Source organism: Triturus cristatus, chromosome 2_2, assembly GCF_964204655.1.
Source record: "Triturus cristatus chromosome 2_2, aTriCri1.1, whole genome shotgun sequence".
In the NCBI taxonomy this organism is placed as follows: Eukaryota; Metazoa; Chordata; class Amphibia; order Caudata; family Salamandridae; genus Triturus; species Triturus cristatus.
Window position 1 is genome coordinate 1,217,695,898 of NC_140582.1, and position 27,472 is coordinate 1,217,723,369.

General features: G+C 48.4%; 1 protein-coding gene and 1 pseudogene across 1 annotated transcript in view; one reads left to right on the forward strand and one right to left on the reverse strand.

The window, feature by feature from the left end:
* Window positions 1-27,472, reverse strand: part of LOC146863421 (histone H3-like centromeric protein A) — a 307,361-nt gene that overhangs the window by 6,011 nt on the left and 273,878 nt on the right. The gene's annotated exons all lie outside the window — the stretch shown is intronic.
* On the forward strand, window positions 9,623-10,207 carry LOC146863422 (exosome complex component CSL4 pseudogene; annotated as a pseudogene).

The following is a 27,472-nucleotide window of genomic DNA, read 5'->3' on the forward strand; positions in this document are numbered from 1 at the left end:
AACGCACCAGCTCGATGACTATGAGGGGCGAATGAGCCGCAGCAACGTGCGCATTTTGGGTGTGCCTGAACGGGTGGAGGGACAGGCGGCTGATCTCTATGTTGAGAACCTTGTGCTACAACACCTCCAACCTAAGGGACTATCCAACTACTTTTCAATTGAAAGAGCACACAGGTTGCCAGGCCGAAGCCAGGAACTCCGCCCCGTCCCCTCCTGGAGCGGGTGTTCAACTTTAGAGATCGAGATGTCATACTACATCCAGCAAGAGTAAGCCCGCCAGGCACAATCGACAACCGCACAATAACTTTCTTTCCTGACTTTACACTACGCGTGCAGAAGCAACGCCGCAGCTTTTTGGAGGTAAAATGCATAGGCAAGAGATCAAATACGCGATGCTGTTCCCCACAAAGCTACGTGTCGAAACGGAGGGGAAATCCTGGTTCTTTTCCAGCCCAGAGGGACTGGCTGGAGGGATGGCGCACAGTCGAGAAGTGGAATAACAGGGATCGCCGGGGGACGGATCGACAGCCATGGTCTGGTGACGGGACTGTAAACTCGGCACTTTGAAGCCTATAAGACTGTCATACGGGGAGTGGCTCTGGCTCAGATCTCGGGACAGCGAAAGGAGAAGTATGCAGATATGACTCGCTTAGAGAGAGAAATCTTTGGAGGAATCTCTCCGGCTTGACGACTCGGCGGAGGTGCAGCAGAGAGTGAGTATTAAAGTCAAGGAATACACAGACTTGGCGACTGAGGCTGCTAGGACTCGCCACAGGGCCACACTCAGTAAGATCTATGTCATCTGAAACAAGGCTGGCAAACTGTTAGCCTGGCTAGATCGTAGAGATCAGGCCCGTAGAGTTGTGGCTGAAATAGAGACAGATTCTCTCTCCCGCCTCACTGCCCCCCAGCGGATGCATTCAGCCAATACTATCAGTCATTCTATACGTCTCGCACTCCACATACAGAGGAAGAGGCTTCCTCACTTCTGCGAGATTTCTTTGCCCTCGCTAACGGACAAGGAGCGCTCCGATCTTGACCTAGATATCACCGTCATAGAGGTTGAAAAAGCCATCCACAACTTACGCGGTGGGAAGGCATAAGGCCCTAATGGCTTGCCCATTGAGTTATGCTCACTGCGGGCAAGATGGCGCCCTATCTCACCGCAATGTTTCGTGATAGCAAGAAGGGTGGGATGCTGCCCGAGGATCAGCGGCTTGCTAATATCGTAGTCATTCATAAAGAGGGCCAGCCGAGTAACAAGTGTTCCTCTTACAGACCCATCTCGCTGCTCAACTGCGAAGTGAAAATCATTGCGAAAGTTCTTGCCTCCCGGCTGCTTGGGGTCATCACCCGGCTGGTCCACCCAGACCAGTCGGGATTTATGCCCGCTAGAAACACCTCCCTCAACCTGCGCAGGCTCCATGGAGTGCTGTGCCGTGCTGACACAATTAGAGGACGCTGGTGTGGTCTCTCTTGACGCTGCTTCAGCATTCAATACCATCGAGTGGCCTTATTTGTTTGCTGTCCTTCATAAGCTGGGCTTTGGGCCAGAGTTTACGAGGTGGGTTCGGCTCCTCTACCAACAGCCACTCGCTCAAATAGTGGTTAATAACAGGAAATCTTCAGTTTTCACTCTTGGTAGGGCCACCAAACAGGGATGCCCCTTGTCCCCGCTTCTCTTTGCCCTGGCCCTCGAGCCTCTGGCAACGTGGGTCCGTAATGACCCCGCCATAAGGGACCTTAAATGAACGTCCGGCTGGGTAGACCGTATATTGCTGTAAGCGGACGACATCTTGCTCTATATGGCGTCCCCGGCTGCATCCCTCAACGTGGTCCTGGACATACTCAAGGTGTTTGGTAAATATGCTGGCTATTCTATACACGGGTCCAAATCTGTGCTCCCCCAGGGATGTCAACTGGCAGATGCTGTTGACGGCTTCAAATACTTGGGAATCTGAGTCTCTAAAGATCCGTCCAGATTTTATGACAATCTCCTGCCACCTCTCATGCGTCTTAAAGCGGACGTCTTACATTGGAAATCGCTTCCGCTCTCTCTTTTGGGGCGTGCTGCCATGTTCAAAATGATGTGCCTTCCCAGGTTCGTATATGCTCTCCATAATACTCCGTTGCACCCTTGTACTTTAAAGAAATCGCCAATATCATACGGGACCTGTTGTGGGAGGGTAAGCCGCCCCGTACCGCGACACACAAGCTTACGCTGGGTTGGTTCGATGGTGGCATCGGACTCCCAGACAAACGGAAGTACTACTGGGCATCACACCTCGCGGCGATTAACCAATGTACGTATAGACCACAGGGTGACCCAGCCTTCCAGATCGACAGATGGCTCCTCCTGGAAGGCAGCTTTGAATGGGCCCTTTATGTACGGTCATTGAAACCCACTCTGACTGGCCCAACGGGACATGAGGTGCAGGTGTGGAAGGCGGCTACCAAAGGTATGGCATGGGAAAATGACGCAGGCTACACCACTCTGGTATAGCGAGTAATTGGGCAGGTTGATTTGCTCAAGGGGTTTTGATCGCTGGGACCTTATTGGTATATCCAAGGTGGGCAATTTGTGGAAATCCGGTGAGGTGGTCCCTTTCGCTTGACTGCAGCAGGAATAGGAGTTAGCACATTCGGAAAATTTCCAGTATCTCCAAATTAGGCATGCCCTACTGGTGGTTCTCCCTAAAGGTAGTGAACTCCCCGACTCCTCCCCGTTTGAGGATAGAGTACTAGATGGCGATCTGCCGGAGAAGGCCAGAGCACTCATCTACAAAAAACTGGTCAACAACATGGCAGATCCCCTGACTCACCTGAGGGCTAAATGGGACCACGATGTAGCGGGGTCAGAAGATGACGAAGGGTTGGCGGCGGTGGCATCCCCCCGGGAGGTGGCTATATCTTCCAGGCTGCGCCTGGTGCAGCTGAAAATTCTCCACAGAACCTATCTGTCTGGGTCATTGTTGCTTCGTATGGGATATGGCTCTGATGGCTACTGTGTAAGGCGGTGTGGGCAGGAGGGAACCTTTGTCCACACAATGTGGGAATGCACGACCATCCAGAGATATTGGGGGCGGTAGCGGACCTTATGGAGGAAGTGTTGGGGCAGCAGATAGACTAACATTAAATTGGCCCTCCTTAACATTTGGAGCCCTAGGGACCTAAACTCCAGGGAGCGTACTTGGGTCACCTTGGGACTGATGGTGGCAAAACGCATTATTGCGAGACTATAGAGGGCTCAGAGCACACCGTGTATCGAAGACTGGGGTAAGGATATGGACTGGTGCATGGTAACGGAAAAGTCCATATATGAAGCTAGGTGGTGCCCGAATAAATGGACGCAGATCTGGGGACAATGGAACACCCACAGAGGGGAGATATGTGAACCTCCAAGATCGAGAGACTAGGTTATAAATGGGACCTGAATATGTCTTAATGGGGACTGAAAGTATTGTTTGTGACCGCTATGTCTTCAATAGCATTTGTAGAATAACAATATTGCAATTGTATATGTACTGTGATATTATTGATCATGCCTTGTTTTCAATAAAAAAGATTTATACATTTTTTTTAAAAGTGCCCTTACCATGCTGCTCTCCAGACACAGTGTTTATGAAGTGATGCTTCTTACAGCAATGGTGTCTCCAACCTGGAGACACCCACAACAGAGACACAAAGAGGTGCTAGCATCTGGCGGTTATCTTCCAAAGTGAAAGAGTGATCAGAGAAAGACTAAAGCTGGGCCTCACCAAATGGGGTCTCGTTCACCTTGCATAACCGGGTCTAAAGTGCCACCCTTCACCCCCTGCCATTTACTAAATGGCAGTGTTCAGGATGATTAATCAGAAGCCCCTGCCTCAGCAAAAGCTATGAATGAAATTCTAAAGGAGCCTCGTCTCCTCCCTCCAGCTTCAGGAATGTGAGCAATACACACCCGCTGTCTAGGTGCACAATTCTCACCTCTACCTTGTGCAGCGGGGCAGGCTTGGGTTATCCAAAATAAATGCCACAGAGGCCTCCATTACTCTTGCTTACTCCCACAAACAATGCCTTTACCGCGCAGGCGACATACATGCATGCACCTTTCACTTGGGATGTCAACGCTAGGATCGGGGTAAGCACATAGAAGCAGAACTTTAAACGAGTGGGACAGTAGGTCTCTACTGACAGAAAAAAAGTCTGGTCTCAACTATGAAGTCACAAAACATGGTATACTGCCACCACTGCTCTGTGCAACACCCACAACAGGGATAGTAATCCGATGTCGGTCAAGGCGATCCAACCCTCCAGTCCTGGACTAGGGCCTTACTCATTTCAAGGGACAGGCCTAGGCCTCTATACATGCTAGATTAGAATGAGGGCATGGGCACAATCAAAAACCATGATACCAGATGGACACTTAGGCAAGGGGAACACAACTATAGATTGTGCAGGGGACACCGTCACCACAACCATACTATTTGTAACATTCGTTCTCTCCAAGGAAAATCTCCATTGATAGTCATAAGCAGTGAATAGTAGTAAGGTCTGGAGAAACACAAGACATTAATGTTGTGCAATCTAGAAGGAAGACTATATTGGCCAATTGCTTCAGCTTGCCATATAAAAAAGGTAATAAATATATAAAAAAAAGTTTCATTTCCTTTGTCAAATAAAATGCCATCCTTATTTGACAAGACTCCTGCCTGTGGAAGAAAGAAGGCCAAGTCAGACCCTCATGACGTTTGTATCATCTGCCTTCCGGAGAGTCATGTTCCAGACAGATGTCGACACTGCAGGACCTTTTCCAGAAATACCTAGAGGGACAGGGAGAAGATTCGCCTTCATGGGACAGAAGAGCGGTGTGGGAAGCAACAGGCACAGTCTGAATGTTTAAGATTGCGAGGAGAGGGTCAATCCTCCAACAGGGCTCTTCCATCATCTACTCCAGGCAAGGGAGATCCAAAAAGAGACACCACCATCACAAACTGCGCTGTTCCAGGTTGACATTTGGGACAAGGTACAGTGTCAACATGCTTGCTGTCGAGAGCAGGTTCAACATCGAAGAGGAGGCAACATTCAACATCGAGACATAGGAGTTTGACGTCAAAAGATACCACGATGTTGAAGGGCAGGAGAATTTCGATGCTGAGAAGTCTGTTGATGTTGAAGCGTAGGAAACAAAAACCAACGTTGAGAAGTCCATTGATGTATGTAAGAAGCTGGCTCTGTATACATTATCCCAAAGTAAGGTATAGTGTGCACAGAGTCCAGGAAGTCCCCAGAGGTATCGCAGAGGCTAAATTAGATAATCACTAAAAGCTCTTTGTGGTAGTGTGGGTGAGTAGTTAGGCTTATCAGGAGGGTGTGTTAAGCATTTATTGTATTCACTCAATTAAAGACTGATCACACACACTCAGACAGAATCCAGACCAATTGGGTAAGTAAAAAAAAAAAAAAAAAAGGTATACTTGGGTTGTATTTCTAGAACCAAGCAGGACTTGGAACAGGTAAATAGAATATGCTTTCAAATGCAAAACTTTACAAGGCAATGCAGTTGTGAATGCAATTGCTATAATTACAGGTTTGTATTTGCTTTTAAAACTACATAGAACTGGTGGCCTGATCTCGTCTCAAGTTGGCATGGTTTGGCAGGCTGGCGGCAGTGAAGATGACGGTTCTACCGCGCATCCTCTATATCTTCCAAATGCTCTCTTTGAGCCCGCCGCCAGGCGCCCTCCGCAAACTCAGGGCTGCTTAATAGGTTCCTGTGGGACAATAAGAAACCACGCCTTGCGCATGTGACTTCCCCGAAAGCGCATGGAGGGCTTGGCTTCCCGATCATGCGCGCCAACTACCAGGCAACATGTCTTCGCTTCATCGTGGAGTGGAACAGGCCTCTTTCCAGTAAGCACTGGAATTTTATGGCTGGTCGGAACATATGGTGGGAGTTGTGGCTTCCACGTCGGCACAGAGCGTGGGGGCTATACTCTTCTCCGATTACTTCCCAGACTCTTAAAGTTAGGGATCGATTTGCGGGTCCGAAGGTGTGGACGACGTTTCCTTCTCCTTTGTCCCCCATAGTAGATAACCCCGACTTTCCGCCAGGTTGCGCATCCCATATCTTCCAACGATGGCGGGAGGAGGGTTGCAAGTGGGTAGGTGCCCTGTTTGATCACGGGGATGTGATTTCCTTTCCTCAGTTGCATAGGGATCATGAGTTGCTGGAGGCCGATGCCTTTCACTACGCGCAAGTTGTACACTGGGTTACGCGACTGGGAGAATTTTGCGCTAATGTCCCGCCCCCTGACGTCCTTCGAAAGATGGCTGGGGTGTAAAACGGACGATCGAAAACTCATCTCTGAACTCTATGCCCTAAGCACCTCCCAAACGCAGAGGCGCCGCACCAAAGCGCACGTACGATGGGAAACTGACCTGGGGAGGCCCTTGTCGCACAAAGAGTGGGACCACATTTTTTACAGTGCACACCATACTGCTTCTAACACAGCAGGGGCCGAATCTGCCTATATAGTGGTTACTCACTGGTATTATACACCAGTGCGCATTAAGAGGTGGGACAATTCCAAGTCGGACCTCTGCTGGCGGGGGTGTGGTTCTGTTGGCACTCTGGTGCATCTGCTTTGGCGCTGCCCCAGACTAGTGCACTTTTGGACTGCAATAATTGATGATATCGATGCAGCTTTCCAGATCGCTTTGCCACGTACGCCCGAGCACACCTTGCTAGGTCTTCCCCATCCTAAGTTTTTTCTGCTGAAGTCGCTGAGAGGTAAACAAATAGTCATGGCATTGCTGGCAGCGCGACAGGTGGTCTTAGCGCACTGGGGATCGCTGACGATTCCAGATCCTCGAGACTGGATTCAGAGGCTTTGGCAACTTTTAGCTATGGAGAGGCTGTCCCTAAGTGTGGAGGGGAAAGGCAAGGACTTTCCAAAGCTGTGGGCTCCCTTTTTGCAGATCCTCACCAAAGATATGAGAGAAGTCACGTGCCCGAAATATTTGCAAATCTTGCGCCTCGTACCTCTAGAGCCTCCGGGCGCATCAGTGAATTGACTAACTAGTTCTGCAAACCATGTGTGGAGACATGAACGACGGCCTGATCTGATTTGAACTGATGCGGAGGGTGGGTGGGGGGAGGTTGCAGGTGGGGAGTTTGTTTCTTTCTTCCTTTTTTTTTTAAATATAAAATTGGCACTTTCATTTTGCGCCCAACTGGCTCACTAAGGCTTACTCTCACTGCGAGGTCGTCCTCAGGGATGTAGACCTATACGAGGTGTCTTTCTCTACAGTTCTCGCTCTGCCGGCGCTCAGATGTTGTATAGTTGTGTATTTGCTTCTTTGTGACCACATAATAAACATGATTCATTCTAAAACTACATAGAAATTACTTTTGATTACTTTTCAATTACTTTCAGCTACTTTGAGTATCAGAGGTGATATGCTGAGATATCACACACAGGAGTCTACCACTGACAGGCAAGTACTGCAATTTTGAGTTTAAAGAAAAGTAACTTTGTTTTCAATACAAAAGTTCAGCTCGACAAAACATTTTGGTAACAAAAATCACAACATTGGTCCCTATGGGAAAAAGAGTGTTAATGATTTACAGGTAAGTAAACGCCCTGCAAGTATGGCTTTTGGGGGTTATGACCAGTGTTCCCAGGAAGCTGCACATCTTTCACTCCGAGCGCGCAGTCTCCTGTTTGAAGCGCGCACACAGTAGATCCCTCGAAGCGTTCGCGTCACCGGGACTGGCAGGAGGTAAGTGCGCAGTCTCGCTCGCGAGACATAATGACTTGGGAGAAGAGGGGCTTGAACCCGCCCCTCTTCTTCCCTGTTCTCCATTGGCTGGCCTAGTAAATGCTGGCCAGCCATTGGAGAAGAGGTCCCGTCACTCTAATCCTGCCCCGTCCTTTTCGGATCGGGGGGCGTGTTTTTTGCGAGAAGTCTCAGGGAGGAGACAACAGCAAAACACGCCCCCCAATCCGAAAAGGACACTCCCTTTCTCCGAGGCATTTTCTGCTGTGCCTCGGAGAAAGGCGGTGGTGTCCCGGCGTTGCTCCCTCACCTGATCTCCTACTGTACGGCAGGAGCTCTGTGCTTGGCCGCTGAGGTGACTTGATGATTTTTCTTTCTTCAGAAAGGAACAGAAGTAAACGAGCCTCCAACGCACCAGTGAAACGAAACAGACGGGGAGCAGCGTAGAAACGAAACTTACTGCTGGGCGCGGTAGATTAACGAGGGAATGCTGAGTGTGCTTCTGCCGCCGGTGGGCGGGGCATTGGCGAGGAGGAACCACACACAACAGGACATCCACCCTCTCACAACTTCCACTGCCTCGCCCCCTGTGATCGGATCCACGCCGCGAGAGCCTGCCCTGACAATAAACGAGAATTATTTATAGCCTAACAGTTACCGGGCCGGCGGCTGCCTATTTAAATTATGACTTAGAAAACAAAAGCGGAGAATACCCTGCTCGCGCTTACTTTTTGCTGCAATTTAACGGGCGCTTGTGGCCGCAATCAGAAGTACGAAATACCCCAAGTCTGCTGGAAGCAGCGTGCCTCAACTCTCCAGGAGACTCCAGGCCGGCCTGGACACGTGCGTGCAGCAGCATTCGCAAGCATTGCGCCTGCACTACAGCCGCCGTGCCGCCCCGAAAATAGTGCCGCCTGGGGCGGACCGCCCCCCCCCCCCAGCTACGCCTGTAGCATCCAGGTTGCCGGTCGTCGTCGGCAGAGGTGGGGGCATTGCCACGGGATACCTGTTGCCCTTCCGTGTGGGTTATGGTCAAGGAGCGCTGAGCGTCGTCAGTAACATTACGACACGAGACAGCCTCCAGGTGTTGTATTTGGTCTTCGAGCTCAGTCACCCCCAGTAGGCGTTGGGCCTCGACTTGGCGGACGTACCCCTTAAGATGGCCACACAACAAGGGCTTGGTGGCTGCCCACAGCTTCATCACCAATGCCTCCGACCCAATATTAAGCTTAACAAGCATTTACAATGCAACGGTCTCGGCATTGTTAAAGTTAGAGCTATTGGCATTGCTCATGACAATGCCGTGTCTTTAAATGTTTTAAAAACAAAAACATAAACAAAAATAATGTCATGAGCAATGCCAATAGCTCTAACTTTACCAATGCCGAGACCATTGCATTGTAAATGCTTGTTTTACTGGCAGCCTGTGCACGCATTCAGCAGTAAGAAGCTCGTGCACTTGCTGCATTTCATTTCTTAATGGGGCACGGCTGGAGGCTGATTGTGGGCCATTGTGAAATTATTTCTGTTAATTGCAGCGCATGATAGTGCTGCGATTAACAGGAATACTTTCACAAAGGCCCACAAACAGCCCGCAGCCGCTCTCCATTAAGAAATTAAATGTAGCAAGTCCAAAACCACGACGTGTGCTTTACACATCGTGCTTTTGGACTTGATGCATGTTTTTTTGTTAGTGGAGTACCGCTGCGGGCTGATTTTGAGCTTTTGTGAAAATATTCCTCTTAATTGCAGCGCATGACAAATGGTTGTGTGACAGAGCCAATCCCGTTGTTTCACGCTCGTTAGAGCATGCGTCGCTGTGCTAGAGTGTTTGGGACCAGCAGAGCGGTTTGTGGTCATGGCTCCTGCATGGTACTGTATACCTGGAGAACGGTTGTGCAGTCTTGAAGACTTTTACCCTGGCGGTGGGACATACAGCAGGCATGGGTATATTTATGCCTCCCTCTCAGGGTATGTGATGAAGAAAAGTGATAATGGAATGTTACCTACGGTTTCTGTGGTGAGACATGCGCAGTCCCAGCTCCTACCTGATGTGGGTGCAATTGTCACTTGTAAGGTGTGCAGCATTAATTCCCGCTTTGCCAAAGTTCATACCCTCTACATTGCATCCACTCCATTGAAGAATACATTCAGAGGAACAATGTGAAAGGAAGAAATTCGAGCCACTGAAAAAGACAAGGTTGAAGCGTACAAGAGTTTCCGACCTGGTGACATCTTCCGGTCAAAATGTATTTCTCTTGGTGACGCACAGTCCAACAATCTGTTGACAACCGCTGAGAACAAGCTGGGCGTGGTGGTTGCCCACAGTGAAGCAGGAGTGTAGATGGTGCCATTCAGCTGGTGTGAGATACAGTGCCTGCAGACGCACATGAAGGAGTTCAGGAAAGCGGCCCGGGTGCAGCCAGAGTTTCTACAGACGTAGTCAACTTGAATTCTCAGAAGCGTGTTTCCCGCACCTCTTGGAGCTGTGCTGCACACTCCGCACTGTTGGCAGCTCTCCTGGCGTAAATAAAATCTGTTGTTCTATGACATGTACAGTCTTACTGCTCAATGTGGTGTCCATGGCAAAAGGTACATTTGTTGACGGCAGATCGTGCATATCAGCAGATTCATGTCCAACAAAAAATGGTTTCTCATAATTCTTCGCTCCTCAGTGCCTATAGTGGTTATACTGCTCGGAAAATGGTTTGATCGGGTCCGATTCGGCACAAAATGAGCAATGCAGTTTATTTTTGCAGGCTTTCTTAATGCAACTAAAGTGTAATGTTTAATACATTTGACACGTGACTTCAATTATTTCTGTCCACATTTAGTCAATAAGCATTGCAACTTAAGTCCTCAGACTGATGGACTAAAACTCCTTGGTAACCGACGCAGAAAAAACCAAATTGCTTTTTGGACAAACGTTACGACTGGATCTTTCACCTCCACATAATTTGATTTACAAGTCATTATAGTTCGTGTGTTATTCTCTCCTTGACCACTACCTTGATTCTTCTATGAATCTTGCGATTCCCAACCAAAAAAAGAGTGATTGTGAGACGGATAATTTTACCTGGTCATGATGATGATAATAGTGCAAATCAGCATAATGTTGCATTGCTGAATCTGCTTCAGTATTGTAAATACAAAACAGAGACAGATATATTACACAGATAGTTTAGAGACACAGACAGACAGAGTCATAGATAGCTAGATAGATACTGCAGGCAGGGCACTGGGCTTGAGATATTGTGCAACTGTGGGGTTTTCCACTTAATTATGGATTTGCTACACCTGCCACTTAATCCATTACTCCTGAATAATTGTCAGTTAAAAAAAAATATTGTGGATCATACTATACGACAAATGCTGCCAGCAAGAGGCAGGTTTTTACTGTAAAGTGGCAGGTCGACTTTCAGTTATGGATGGATGCATTTAGGTGTTACATTGATACCAGTGAGGTGAAATATTTGTCCAGGCGCTGTTACCAGGTGTAAAAATTATAAAATTATGAAAGAATGCTGCCAGAAGGAGTGGTTAATTGCGCTGCATAATTTGCTATTTTGCAGCATAATTTCGCCCTCCCTGCTGCATTAATCCAGTGGCCCTGTTTATAGTTTTGATACCATTTTTTCCCTCTTCGCTTGTCACATATGGGAGAATATGTAGAAGCCCCTATCGCCACGGGAATGTCACTTTTTGTGACATTCCCAAGGCGATAGAGGCCTTGCCTTATGTACAAGGCAGCGTTAAGCCACTTAACGTGGCTTAACGCTGCCTTGTACATAAAGCACCCTTTCACGCAGGGGCGTGCAGTGGGTGTTGTGGTGGGCGTTCCACCGCAACATCCATTGTATTTGACACTGCCCCCTATGTACATAACATATAAAAGAAATTACATTTATGCGGTGAGGTAAAAACAATTGAAAAAGAATTGTGACTGTTAGGAGAGGTTCGTTTGTAGTATGTGTGGCTGTAAATACACATGCACTGCATACTCCTGCTATCTAGTGTTCAGCTCAGACAATTGCAACAATCTTTTCTTCGAAGAAGCAGTTCGAACCATGCGGTATAGTGACTTCTCTTATTTGGCAGGGCACATGGGCACCAGCTCTATTGTTGGATTGTTTCTTTCCGGCTGGTCCAGTTCAGTTCAGAGGCAAACTCACACTCCAAAATGAGGGGCAGCAACAACATCACCAGCAGCCTGTGATAATTATAAAGTAGTAACAATGGTATGGTCTAAAGGGTGGGGGAGAGTCGCCGCAGGCGGGGCTACGCTCCTCTGGCCTTTAAAAGGAACCGTCCCTGGGGGTCACATTAGATACAGTGCCCTGAGGGCTTTATTTATTTAATTCACAGCATGACCACTTTCCATTTAGCGGCCATGCTACAAAAGCTTTCTTTCTTTATTTTTAATACACTTTGTGTAAAAGTGCCCCATACGCACTTTCACTTTAATGTTGACCACGCCCCTTTCTTTAGACGCTGCACCCACATGCGTGGTCTGGTTTCTGGCGCACATAACCTTGGCTGCAGCGCACTGAGACCTTACACTGCCGCACACAGTGGAAAAAAATTAGAGGGAACATTGGTTATGACCAAGGTTCTCTAAGGTCCAGTTAAACACTCAAATCGCAACACCAGCGGCACTAGGGCGGACTGGTACAGAGGCCCAATATTAGCCAATGGGGTTAAGGGGCACCTTGGTTAGGGGTTGCTCATGGGCAGGCCACTCTGTTCTGGGAGCCATAGTTTTAGGGTGAACGTCAGGGCAAAGGGGTTCCTAGTCAGCACCTAGTCTACTCTACCAGCGGCAAAGGGGCGGCCGGAAGCAGGGTGCTTAGAAGGGGTCGGCAGCCCAATGCAATCCTATGGAGGTTGTCGGTTTAGGATTTTGGCTGCAGGCTCGGTCCAGGAAGTCTTCCAGGTTGAACCAACAGCAGGGTAGGTAAGTTGGAGAGCTCAGGGATGTAGATGCACCTCAGGTACTCTTCTCCAGGGCGCAGGCAGTCGGATGCAGGGGTGTCTTTTGAGGTCGGATTTATCCTTACCAGGCCACTCGCGGTTGGGGGGGGGGGTCTCCGTGCAGAGGCTGCTGGCAACGTCGGGGAGTCCTGGCGGGGTCAACCCACGGTGGATTCGTACTCTGAAGCGCTGGGGAAGTGCACTGGGACCGGTGGGCCACTTGGACTTGGGCCGTAGGCTACGGGTGCAATGGTGGTTCCAGAGTCTCTTCGTCGTCAGCAGGCTCGAAGTCTGTCTTACGAATTTCTTTAAACAGGACTGCTGTTCGCAGGAGATCCAGTCTCTGTTGAAGGTAGTCAGTTGTCCCAGGGGTTCTGGAAGTCGCTGGCTGCAAGACAAGTGGAGTTTTGGCGCAGGATCTCTGGAAACTGCTGTTGGGCTGGAAGGCCCAGTGCCAAGTCAGTTCTTCTCTATAGTCCCCTCTGCTGTGGGACTTCTTCCATCCTTCTTTGTAGATTGCAGGAATCTAGGGAGGCAAGGTTCAGGGTCCCTCTAAATACTACATTTAGGAGCGTTACTGAGGTGTGCAGGTCGAGACCAATAGGTCCCTTCCTTGGAGTGAGTATACCCCCTATTTTGCCATCCTCCAATAGGAGTGGGGCATACGCCTCTCATCAATTGGATGGGTCCCCATCATCTTCAAGATGGAGGGGACTGAGATGTGTTCTTCACCTCGCCTCCCCAACCTGATGGGTGGGGTTGGCAAAGGTGAGCACACCTCATCTCCAAATTTGGTTTTCCCACCGATTCTCCCACCCTAAGTGGGGGGTCAGAACCGGTGGGAGCCAGTTGCTGGGGACAACAAAAGGCAGGGACAGTTTACAAAAGTAGCAGGCATTTGAAGCTTACCCATCATGGACCCAGCCCATCCTGGGGAAGAAGGCATGACACCTCTGCCCAGGAGGGCCTTTGTTTTTGGACCCAGAGAGCAGAGGCCCTCAAATCCAAGGTTCCAGAAACCTGTCTGGTGGTGGCAAATGGCAGCAACTATTCAGGAACCACAAAAGGGCTGGTCGTTTTTCAGGGGACATCTCTAACATGCCTTCTGAGTGTATTTTACATTAAATCCCACACTTGCATCAGTGTGGGTTTAAAGTGCTGAGAAGTTTGCTACCAAACTTCCCAGGTTTCAGTAAAGCCATTATGGAGCTGTGGTTTTGCTGCACTTACAATGTCTAAGAATGGACTTAGACACTGTAGGGGTACCGAGCTCATGCAACTATACCCTCACCTGGGGGCTAGTACACCCTGCTAGAGGGGTGATTTACCTAGGCCCCAGGCAGTGGGTTCAGGCATGGAACACAGGGACGTGTGCCATATTAACTCTTCACTTTACCGTGCACCAAAACACACAGCCTGCAATGGCAGGATTGAAAAGTGCAGGGCCAATCCGGGTCCCAGGGCCAGTATTCTTTGCCAAACCTGTACCTTTGTACTCAGTATTGGCACATCTCTGGCCACAGGTAAGCTCCTTGTAAAAGGTACCACAGGTACCCAGTGCACTGTGACCATGGAAGGTCTCTAAGGGTTGCAGTACTTATTGTGCCACCCTTAGAGGCCTGTACCTTTACACACACACACACTGCCTTTGCAGGCTGCGTGTCTTGGTGCAGAACAAAGTGAAGGGTAGACATGGCACACATCCCTGTGTGCCTGGTCTAAAACCCACTACCCTGGCATAGATCAGTCACCCCTCTGGCTGGGTGCACTATACCAGTGGTGAGGGTACAGGTGCATGAGCCCTGTACCCCTACAGTGTCTGAGGCCATTCTTAGACATTGTAAGTGCAGTGCTGCCATTAAGAGTATATGGTGCTGGGAGATTGTCATTACGAACTCCACAGCACCATGATGGCTACACTGAAAACTGAGAAGTTTGGTATCAAACTTCTCAGCACATTAAACCCACACTGATGCCAGTGTGGGATTTAATTAAAAATGCACATAGAAGGCATATTAGAGATGCCCCCTGAAAACTAACCTACCACTAGTATCCTGGTCGAGTGGTTGCTTTTAGCTGCCACCACCAGACAAGTTTTTGGACCCCTTGGTCGAGAGCCTGCTGCTCTCGGGGGCTTGAAACAATGCACATCCTGGGACGAGGTGCTAAACCTCCTCCCCCAGGATGGGCAGGGTCCACAAAGGGGAAGCTTCAAAGGCTTGCTGCCTTTGTGAGCTTCCCCAGGCCACTTGCTGCTTTCAGCAACTAGTCCCTACTGGTTCTGACCCCCACTCTGGGCGGGAGAAGCGGCGGGAAAACAAGTGAGGAAGAGAAAATTAATTGAAATACCAGTATTTGTAAAGTGCACAGCTACCACTGGAGAGGTGTCCCGGCGCCGAGGGCCCTCGGGAAGATTAAGCTAGCTATTGCCGAGAGTCACATGGTGCTGGGCTAACCTGCTGACGGCACCGGGGATCAATCCGTGAACCCCGTGGTCCGGAGTCAGGCACCCTGGCCGCTGCGCCACACCTTTTCCACCTTTGTCAACTCCACCCCTCAGGTGGGAGAGGCGAAGTGAAGCACACCTCCCAGTTCCCGCCACCTTGAAGATGGGGGACCCAGCCAAACAGGTAAAGGCATATGCCCCCCTCCCACAGGAGGGTGGTATAATAGGGGATGTGCCCACCCCAGGGAAGGGACCTCTTGGTCCCAACCTTTTACCTACCAGTAACGCCCCTAACTCTAGTAGTTAGGGAATCCCCTGAACCTCGCTTCTTCAGACACGAACCAACTACAAGAAAAAAAGAAGGACGGAACAGCCGTGCCAAAGCTAACAAGAGGAAGACGCCCACTGACTTGGCCCCAGCCCTACCGCTGGTCTCCACCTCGAGCCTGCTCCTGCATAAACCAGGTGTGTCCTGCAGCCAGCAACCCAGAAACCCCCAGAGGACCTGCCTGCCTTCAACCACAAAGACTGTCTCCTGTGAACACCAGATTTGTTCCTCAACCACCTCTGGCCCTGGCTGGAAACCGCGAATCCACACCACTCTGCACCTGCCGTCCACGGCCCGAGTTCGAGTGGGCAAACACCACGAGGAGGTCTCCAACGCGATCCTGACCTGAGATCCGGCAATCCCTGACCTGCCTCCAGCCGGCGCCTGCAGTCTAAACCCGGACAGTCCCCCACACCCGTGACCAGGAGCTGGTAAGATCTGACCCTAAAAGGCACCCCTCCACCCGACGCCCCACGGCCTTGGGTGGCCCAACCAATGGTGCCTAACCAACCCCCAACATCCCAACTTACCTCTTCAAGTGGTGGTCGCACCAAGAAGACCTTCGTCCCCGAGCCTGCAGTGCTTTTGCAAACTGGAGACTCACCATTGAAAGCTACAGGGCTTCCGACGCCAAAACAGCAGTGTGCACCCGGCCGCCCCAGTGCCGCTGAGGAAGCATCTTTTGTGCTGGCCTAAACCCCCATTTGCCCTGAGCTTAGGTCCAGGAGCTTTGCTCCCACAACCCAGTGGCCTGCTCGTCAGCAGCCACCAACCGGAGGCCCCCTATCCCTCATTGGATAACATTGGGCCTCAGTACTCTGCACTCGGCCGCCCTAGTGCCGCTGAAGGTGTAACAAGAGTGCATCCTTGACCCTGGGGGACCCCTGAGTCTAATCCCAGAAAACCAACTCCCACAACAAAATACTTACCTCTGAACCGTTAACACTATTTTCTTCCATAGGATATCATTAACTGTTTTTCTATGAAAAGGTTCTAAGTGTGGAGTTGGAAAACCTAAGAAATCCTTTTAAAATTGTACCGAATAACAAAGACGCTTTTACTTATCTGTTTGCAGGAAATGTCCCAGTGCAGTATCCAGGAGCTTCAGAAGCACTGGTATGATCAAAAAGCTGCATTGGTAGAACTTCAATCAGGGCAACAGGTGTGGGTTTTGGAGCCAGTGGCACCAAGGGCTCTCCAGGACAGATGGAGTGGCCCTTACCCTATCCTAGAAAAAAAGAGTGAGGTCACCTTTGGTTGACCTGGGCACAAGCAGGACACCCAAAAAGGTTATCCATGTGAACCGCCTGAAGCTGTCTCATGACAGGGCTGACATCACCATGCTGATGGTGACTGATGAGGATCAGGAGACAGAGAGTGAACCTCTCCCTGACCTCCTCTCATACAGCCCCAAAGATGGGTCAGTGGATGGAGTCTTGCAGCAGTATGCAAAGCTCTTTTCCTTGACCCCTGGTCAGACAAAACTGTGTACCCATGATGTGGACACAGGTGACAGTTCACCTGTCAAAAACAAGATCTATCGCTAGTCTGATCAAGTCAAGGAAAGCATCAGAGCTGAAGTCCGCAAGATGCTGGAGTTAGGGGTTATTAACACCTCTGAGAACCCCTGAGCCAGCCCAGTGGTTCTAGTCATCAAACCTCATCCACAGGAAGGAAAGAGAGGAATGATGTTCTGTATGGACTATAGTGGGCTCAACTCTGTCACCAAGACAGATTCTCACCCGATTCCAAGAGCAGATGAACTGATAGACAAACTAGGTGCAGCCAAATTTCTTAGCACCTCTGGCTTAACTGCAGGGTACTGGCACCCGCAGCAAAAGAAAAGAACAGCATTCTTCACACCTGATGGGCACTATCAGTTTACTGTTATGCCCTTTGGTTTAAAGAATGCCCCTGCCACCTTCCAGAGGTTGGTGAATCAAGTCCTTGCTGGGTTGGAGTCTTTTAGTGCAGCTTATCTAGATGATATTGCTGTATTTAGCTCCACTTGGCAGGATCACCTGATCCACCTTGGGAAGCCCTGCAAACTGCAGACCTAGCTATCAAGGCATCCAAGTGCCAGATAGGACAAGGAACTGTGGTGCACTTGGGCCACCTTGTTGGTGGAGGCCAGGTACAACCCTTACAGCCCAAGATCCAGGCCATCCTGGACTGGGCAGCTCCAACAACCCAGAATCAAGCCAGGGCATTCCTTGGCTTGACTTGGTACTACAGGAGGTTTGTGAAGGGATATGGGTCCATTGTGGCTCCCCTCACAGAACTCACCTCCAAGAAGATGCCTGAAAAGGTAAACTGGACAGTTGGCTGTCAAAAGGCTTTTGACACCCTGAAAGAGGCAATGTGCTCAGCACCAATTCTCAAAGTTCCAGACTATGCCAAGCAGTTCACTTTGCAGACTGATGCCTCTGAGCTAGGGATAGGAGCGGTCCTATCCCAGACCAATGATGAAGGCCAAGAGCAACCTGTTGCTTTTATAATCAGAAGGCTTCTTCCAAGGGAGTAGCGTTGGAGTGCCATTGAGAAGGAGGCCTTTGCTGTGGTTTGGTCCCTGAAGCTGAAACCATACTTTTTGGTACTCTCTTCCTGGTTCAAACTGATCACAGACCTCTCAGATGGCTAATGCAGATGAAAGGTGAAAATCCTAAACTGTTGAGGTGGTCCATCCTCGAGAGCAGCATGCCCCCCCCCCCCCCCGAGAGCCTGCTGCTCTCGAGGGCCTGAAACAATGCACATCCTGGGACGAGGTGCTAAGCTTCCTCCCCCAGGATGGGCAGGGTCCAAGAAGGGGAAGCTTCAAAAGGCTTGCCGCCTTTGCGAGCTTCCCCAGGCCACTTGCTGCTTTCAGCAACTAGTCCCTACGGGTTCTGATCCCCTCTTTGGGCAGGAGAACCGGCAGGAAAAACAAGTGAGGATGAAAGGTGTACCCACCTCTGCCAACTGCACCCCTCAGGTGGGGGAGGCGAGGTGAAGCACAACTCCCAGTCCCCGCCATCTTGCAGATGGGGGGACCCAGCCAAACATGGAAAAGCATATGCCCCCCTCCCACAGGATGGCGGCATAATAGGGGGTGTACCCACCCCAGGGAAGGGACCCATTGGTCCCAACCTTTTACCTACCTGTAACGCCCCTAAATCTAGTATTTAGGGTCACCCCTGAACCTTGCTTCCTCAGACAAGAACCAACTACAAGAAAAGAAGAAGTACCGAACAGCCAGCCTGTTTCCACCTCGAACCTGCTCCTGCATAATCCAGGTGTGTACTGCAGCCAGCAACCTCGAATACCCCGGACAAAAACCCCAGAGGACCTTCCTGCCTTCAACCACAAAGACTGCGTCTCCTGTGAACACCGGATTTGTTCATCAACAACCTCTGGCCCTGGCTGGAAACCGCGAATCAGCACCACTCTGCACCCGCCGTCCACGGCACGAGCTCGATTGGGCAAACACCACGAGGAGTTCTCCACGGTGATCCTGACCAGAGATCCGGTGACCCTCTCACCTGCCTCAAGCCTCCAGCTGACGCCTGCAGCCTGCAGCCTAAACCGGGAAGGTCCTCCCAACAGCGACCAGTAGCTGGTTAGAAGATCTGACCCTAAAAGGCTCCCCTGCACCCGATGCCACACAGCCTTGGGTGGCCCGCCGATGGTGCCTAACCAACCCCCAACATCGCAACTTACGTCTCCAAGTGGTGGTCGCACCCAGAAGACCTTCGTTCGCGAGCCTGCAGTGCTTTTGCAAACCGGAGACTCCCCCATTGAAAGCTACAGGGCTTCCGACGCCAAAACAGCACTCTGTACTTGCCCGCCCCAGTGCCTCTGAGGGTGCATCTTTTGAGCTGGCCTAAACCCCCATTTGCTGGCCTAAACCCCCATTTGTCCTGAGCTTAAGTCCAGGAGCTTTGCTCCCACAACCTAAGGGCCTGCTCATCAGCAGCCACCAACCGGAGGCCCCCAATCCCCCATTGGATAACATTGGGCCTCAGCACTCTGCACCCGGCCGCCCTAGTGTCGCTGAGCATGTAACAAGAGTGCATCCTTGACCCTGTGGGACCCCTGAGTCTAACCCCAGAATACCAAGTCCCACAACAAAGTACTTGCCTCTGAACCGTTAACACTATTTTATTCCATAGGATAACATTAACTGTCTTTCAATGAAAAGTAAAGTTTCTAAGTGTGGAGTTGGAAAACCTAAGAAATTCTTTTAAAATTGTATCGAATAACAAAAACGCTTTTACTTACCTGTTTTCAGGAAATGTCCAGTGCAGGTATACTGCACTGTGTAAGAAAAGTAATCTCAAAAGTAACTCACCTGTAATTTTACTAAAAAGCCTATACAAAGTATGTGTACTGTATATCCAAAGCATTGCATTTTCACTAACAGTACTGTAATCAAAACCAAGTGCATATACAATTGCAATTCAAACTGTTTACAAACTGCATTACTACTGTAAAGTATATTTTGCTTACTTGTGCCAGGTTTGCTTGGTTCTAGAAAATAAAATAACTAAAAGAATATTTTTTACAAAAACAATTGGTCTGAAGTTCAGTTTGAGTGTGAAATCATTTGCTGACTGAGTGTGTACAACAAATGCTTAACACGGTCCTCTGATAAAGCCTTACTGCGCGAACACACTACCACAAATAGAGAGAAAGGTGCGATCTAACATTACCTCTGCCTACCTTTGGGGTTCCACTGGACTCTGTGCACACTATACCTCACTTTGGTATAGTATATACAGAGCCAGCTTACTACTCTGCAGCCTCAACCTGGAGAGTTCCCCCAACTGCGATCGGAGCTGGTAAGAAGACCTGACGCCAGAAGACACCCCTGCAACCGACGCACCACGGCCATAGGTGGCCCAACCGATGGTGTCCAGGCATCCCCCAAGAACCCAACTTGCCTCTCCAGCTGGTGGTCGTCTTCAGAAAGTCTCCCTGCCTGAGCCTGCAGAAACTTTGCCGAGCCGAAGTTCTCAATTGAAAACCACAGGGTCCCCGACGGACTCTTGGCACCCTGCAGCCGGCCACCCCAGTGCCGCTGGTGGTGCAGCTCCTATGCTGATTGTTGGCCCCTGCAGTGCCCCAGGAGCTTTGCTCCCACACCCGAGTAGCCTGATCGTAAGCAGTCCCCAACCAGAGGCCCCCTTTGCCTAATTGGCTAACATTGGGCCCCTGCACTCTGCACCCGGCCGCCCCAATACTGCTGGTGGTGCAACTTGAGTGCCTACGTAGACCTTGGGGAACCTTGGTCCTAACCCTCAAAACCCACTTGTAAGACGTTTACTTACCTGTGAAACAAATAACCATTTTTCTCCCATAGGAACCCATGTTATGAGTTTTTGTGCCAAAAATATTCTAAGTGTTGAACTGATGTTTGGATGGAGAATGAGTAACTAAACTGCTAAGCTTTAAAAGTCTTACTTACTGTGTACTGTGAGATCCCTCTGTGTGGTATCTAGGCATAACACCACAAGTAGTCGATGTAATTTGACAGTAATCAAAACGCATCCTAAAAATAATTACTGTGTAATTTAAACTGCTTTTTGAAACCATACCAACCTGTAACATCTACAAATCATTCCCAATTGTATTTCTGTAGAAAGTTTTGCAATCGAAAGTATATTTTACCTACCTGTACCAAGTCATGCTTGGTTCTAGAAATAACATACAAGTATACCTTTTTTATACTTATCCAATTGTTCTGGATTCTGTCTCTGAGTGTGTGTAACCAGTTCTTGAGTGAGTGAATACGATAAATGCTTAACAAACCCTCTGGGTAAAAGTAACTGTTCGCCCACACTACCACAAAGACAGCTGCCAGTACTTACCTAATTTAGGCCCTGCTATACCTCTGGGGACTCCCTGGACTCCGTGCACACTATACCTCACTTTGGTATAGTGTTTACAGAGCTATCTTCCTACAAGGACTAATTTCCCTGCGCAAAATGTTGATGTTTGTTGTTGTCTGCTGGGCGACAGCTCTGCAAGGATAGAATTAAGAATAGCGGCCTGACTGGGGCGTCGGTAAGGCAACATGGGTGAAGTTTGTTTAATAAACGACACTCTGACACGGTTGAGGTCCTCCCATGCCAGAAATTAAGCCCAGCTGATTCCGGTTTACTCCCGAGAAGGATAGTTGCCCAGCTCTACATCATGACGGACTCCCAGATGAAACATACCCATTGGTACCTGGGGAGTTAGATCACCCTAAGCGATTCTGGCAGATTCACCCACCCTAGGCACACTAGAATAGGGAGCGCTCAGTAGGAGCATAACTAACTATACTCCTATGCAGACATATATTCTGAGTAAAGGCACAATGGTTGAATTGATCATTTTCTTTACAATTCTTGTAATGTTGATTACTCTGTTTTGTTTCTATTTATAATTGCAGTGCATGTATTTTACAGAAGGATCTTATTGATTCAATAAATATTTGAAATGGCAATTTAAAGTATTTCTTGTGTCTCTCTTTGGGTATGAATGAGTTAACAAACGAAAGGGCTTTAGATCTGTTCCCACGATTTCCTAGAGGAGTCAGGGTTGTTATAATCTGAGATTGCTAACTATTTGTTTGCCTGCGCACAACCTGTTTCAATGAGAATTTTATCGATGTTCAAGAATGTTGTGTGCTCCTGGGGTGGCGTGTTCCGTTCAAGAACGTCAATGTCGTGAATACCTTGCAGCGCTTTTAAACTCAATTGGTTGCGTCCCCCTGGGCACTACTTGGATCCTGGAATAGGATTTATTGATTTTTAATTGCTTGGTTATACAAATAGATTCAATCTCACGCAATGGTTGCTGGAGTTAATTTATTTGATTTCAAAGTTTTGATTCGAAATTGTCATTTCTTCATTTATCATTTCTATACAAGCCTCCTATTGGCCCCAATGCATTTCGGGCAACCTGTCCTTCTTCAGGGAGCATTACTGAAAATTAATCATAGCATACATACTAATCAGAGACTTCATTTTACAACAAGATTTAACGCTATCCCCAGTGCTATAATTCCTTAGTGGTATATGTATAGGTATATGCGATATGTAAAGGGCTCGTGGGTTTTTTAAAAAAAGGAAAGAGACATGCAGTATTGTTTAAAGGGTAGTGGCTATTCGTTGTTTCAATAACGTGTGATGATGTTGTGTGTCACTTTTATTGGCACGTGATGGTGTCACAAGATTCAAAACAGTGCCGGTCGGTATTTCAATAACGTGTGGTGACATTATGCGTCACTTTTATTAACGCGCGTTGGTGTCACGAGATTCAAAACAGTGCCAGTCATACCCTAGCGCAAGTTTAGTGTTACTCGCGATACTTCCATGGCAGTTGCTTGTATACCTTTGGTATATGGGAAAAAGAATGGCGTTTTAAGTGAAAGGCGTTTTAAATGAAAAGCGTTTCAAATGAAAGCTAGCACAGTCAGATTTATACTAATACCAGCATTAGTTTATGTGGCTTACTTACAGTTGATGTTGTGTTAAGACGCTCGGTGTCCCGTTTACGGCGTGCGTTCGACATCTCAATTTTCTAAAAAGTTGATCGTGAGGTCGGTGTTTGTGTCAGGCTATGTAGCTGGAGTTCTCGTGATTACGTATCGCGTAGGAAACAAACATAGGACTAACCGGTGAACCTACTGTGGTGGCCATTTGAAAGGTTGAAATGCCTGTTACCCGTATATAGGTGTATGCACTTTACAAGGTGTAGATGTACAACAGTTACAATTTTACGATCGATCAGAACACAAGATTCATCAGATTCAGGTTACGTATCACGTAGTCAACATACAGATGGTAACCATGTTGGAAGGTTAAAATATGATTATAGTTTGTTTTTTTTAACACCAATTCATGTACCAACGAACAGAACAAGTATTTAAGAAATTAATCAGTCAGGTTATAGATAACAAGCATATTCCATGCGTTCGTTCATTCCATGCAGCTTCAAAGATTCGAGTTTCATAATCGAAACGTTCTCTCTTTGTAGTAAATATTTATTATTGTCTCTTCCTTCAATTTTGTTGATCACCTCAAGTACCAGAAATTTTAATTGAGATATACTGTGTTGTTGTTCCAAGAAATGTGTTAAGGTAGATTTCATGTTTTTTGTCCGAATATTCAATTTGTGTTCATTGATGCGTGTTTTATCTTGCGTTCTGTTTTGCCCACATATACTTTTCCACATAGGCATTTTAACATGTATACGATATTTGATGTGTCACATGTAGCTGTGACTCGTAGTTTAATGTTGTAGCCTTTCCTCGGATGTGATGTGTTGGTTCCTTGTATCACATTGTTGCAATTAGTGCAGTTCAAACATGGTTGTGTTCCTTTGAATATTGGGCTATCTCAATGTTGATGCTTCAGAATCTCTCCCAGATTTTTGCTTGTAGTGTGAGCAAATAAAGGTGGTTGTGAGAACACTTTGTTGAAGTCTGGTTCTACTTTCAACATTGGCCAATGTTGTTTGATGATTCTTTTAAATGTGTTGCTCAGTGTTGAAAACCTAGATACTACCACCATGCGGGTGTTTTTTGGTTTGGTGGTCTACTTTACAAAATCTGCCCGAGAAGTAGAGTGGCAACGTTGTTTTGCTAGATCCAAGATCGATGATGGATAGCCTCTCTCGGCGAATCTTTGTGACATTTCTTCTATACATTCAGTAGCTTTCTCGGGGTTGGATGCGATTCTTTTTACCCTTAGCATTTGAGATACCGGTAAATGTTGTTTTAATGATGCCTGATGAAAACTGCAATAGTGTAAGGTGTTGTTACGGTCGGTCTTTTTGCGGTATGTATCAAATCCATATGTAGTTTTAGTTATTTCCACATACAGAAATGTTATCCGAGTTTCTTGTATTTCAAAGGTGAATTGTATACGTTCATCAATGGTATTCAAATTGGATAATGCCTTGGTCAGTTCATGTTGGGTGCCATTCCATAAGATGAATGTCATCAATGTATCGCAGAAACAATTTTGTTTTGTTTATCCATGGTGGTTGTGATAAGATGTTATCTTCCTCTAATTTCTGCATGAAGAGATTAGCGTATGCCGGTGCAGTACAATTGCCCATAGATGTACCCGTAAGTTGAAGGTACCACTCATTTTTCAATTGAAAGTAGCTTTGGTACAAAGTGAAGTGGACTAATTCCATTAGGAATACTTGCATCTGATGTTCTAGGTCCGTGTGTAGCAATGCATGTTCTATGGCTTCAATGCCCAGTTGATGCGGGATTGAGGTGTACAATGATTTAATATCCGCTGTACAGAGTAGGATATTATCATCTGCACTAATTGTGACATTCTGTAGTTTTAGTAGGAAATCGGTTGTGTCTTACGTACGTCTTCATCTGTCTCACACTGGGTTGTGAGTATCTATCCAAAAATAGTCCAATTGGCTCATGTAGGCTTCCACGTGTTGATACTATCGGTCTAAATGGTGGAGTTTTTCAATCTTTATGCATCTTTGGTACCATGTAAAGGACAGGACTTTTTGGATTCTGTTTTATTAGAAACGTTTTGATTCTTTCTTTGATAATTCCTTCTTCATATGCTTTTTTAACTATATCTTTCAACAGGTTGGCAAAGTGAGTTGTTGGGTTGGAGTCAAGTTTCATATATGTTGTGTTATCCAAAATGTGTTCTGTTACTTGTGCTTCATAGAAAGTGGTGTTCATAATTACTAAGTGTAGGAGAGTAGGATCTGCACTTATGTTGCCCCCACTTTTTTTCTGATGTTTACACTGGTTTCTGGCTATAGTCTGGCTGGGTCCCTGCTAATCAGGGCCCCAGTCTCTCTGTTCTCTCTAAACAACTTGAAGTGCATATTAGATGCACTAGTGATTGGATACTGTGTTACCTTATGAGCCCCTAGTATATGGTACCTTAGGTACCGAGGGCATAGGTACTTCACAGGCCTACCAGGGGCTAATGCATGTATTATGCCACCCCTGGGAAGCAGACTAAATCTGACACCACAGACCTGCTACTGCAGCCTGGGTGAGGTAGTGTTAGCACTCCTCACTGAGGTATAGGTTCCTATATCTCACCTTACACACACAAACCTATCAGTCACCCCTAAGGCAGGCCCTATCAATCCTGAGGGAAGGGCGCTTGGTTTCCATGTGAGGGGGTGCCTCTGCCCGAGCAGGGCCCCTCTGCAGCTCTCAGAGTCTATTCTCTGTGGCTGTTTGTGGATGCGGTTAAATCATATACTCTTAACTGCATTATAACCGGGCGGTAAATGCTAACTTTGGGATGGCTGCATCAAAACATGTCGTGTTTGGTGTCAAACGCCTTGAAATCATACCCCCACACCAGTAACTGGTGTGGGAGTATGATCCCACACTTCTAGAGGGATAGACATGTATCCACTGTGGAAACACGGTAGAATCCTGAAGAGCCCTGGCATCACAAAATGGATGCCACCAGCACAGACACTGGGTTGCCCTCCTGCTGCTGACTGAAACTCGCAGTGGAGGAGGCCCAACAATAGGCATCCTGTCACAGGGAGGTGTAACCACCTTCCAGACAGGATTTAGTGTATTGGGGCTGGGTGGGTGCACTCTTAGAGTGCTTTGAAGTCCTGCACTGGGGGAGCAGTAGGCTCCTCTGTGCATATGCCAGCTCAAACCGGTTCAGGGGCTACCTGCCCCTGCTCTGGCGCGAAACTGGACAAAGGGAAGTGGGTGTAACCACCCACTCTCCCAGAGGAGTGGTCATAGAGCTAGTCCCTCCCTTTCCTTTAGTATAAGATAGAGAAACCTTGCCATTGCAAACTAGATATCCATGGACGACGCTCTACAAGAAGAATCCTGGACCTTTGACGTTCCACTACCTTTGGAAGACTGAAGAATCTCCCTTGGAGTCAAGGAGTGACTCCCCTGCTGGCAGGCACCAAAACTTTGAATCAACGGTCGCAAACGTTCCCGCTCCCGCCGGAGTCCGAAGTCCCTGCAGCCCTGGAAGTGGATTTCCTGACTTCGACGGCCATTATGAGTCCCCAGCAAAGCTGAGGTGAGTGGACCCCACGAGTGACGAGGAACAGCAATACCCGGGTACCGTGCACTATTGTCGACTGCAACCCCTTCACGACGTTCAGAGCCCTACCTCGTCCCGAGTGACCGTGGGCTCCTGTGAAGGGAATCCTCACGAGGCGTCTTCGTGATCCCTTGCCGGTTGGCTTGTGGGTCCCCTGAAGACTTTTTCATCGAACCAAAGGGCTCCCCTGGTTGCTCCAGGCCTGCCCTGACTTACCCTTGCTGGGTGAGTCCCTCAGACCTTGCTGGTCTGCACCGCTGACTTTCTTCACATTCCACAAGACTTGCTGTTGCCAAGGCTTGTTGGCTCCAATCCAGTTGCCGACACATCAGTAAGCTGCAGACTTCTTGGGACACTCCGAATCCAGCTCCTGGTCGTCATCGACGCCTCCTGGACCTCGTGGCTGAAGAGTCAAGACACCAGTGAATCACCTGAAAACACCCGACTACCGTGGGCATCCATCTTCCTGGCCCTGGGTCACTGGCAAGTGACTTTGAACACTGTCCCTTCTGCTTTCAGGTCTTCCTTCTTCTAGATTCAGCCTTGGATTCCACCGGACACTTCTCCTGTCTTCACAAGCAGCAAGTCTTCTTTGGCTCCCATTGAAAACGACGCCGCGACTCGACACCAAAAGACACCTATGCACCCGGCTTCTCTGGGTGAGGTAAGTTGTGCACTCCGGTGCTCCTGTGTGTGTTGGCCCTTGAACTACTTACCCTGTAAGTGACTTGCTTGTAGACTCTCCCGAAGTACCGTAAAACTTTAAAATTCCAACCGCAACTTGCTCCATTGAAGTCTATTGGGATCCGCGGCTGTGTTCTCACACTGCATGTGTCTCCCGTGGGTCCTTTAGTTACCTGCCTTGGGTGGATTAGTGAGGCCCCAGCGGTTCTGAAGACCATAGGCCTA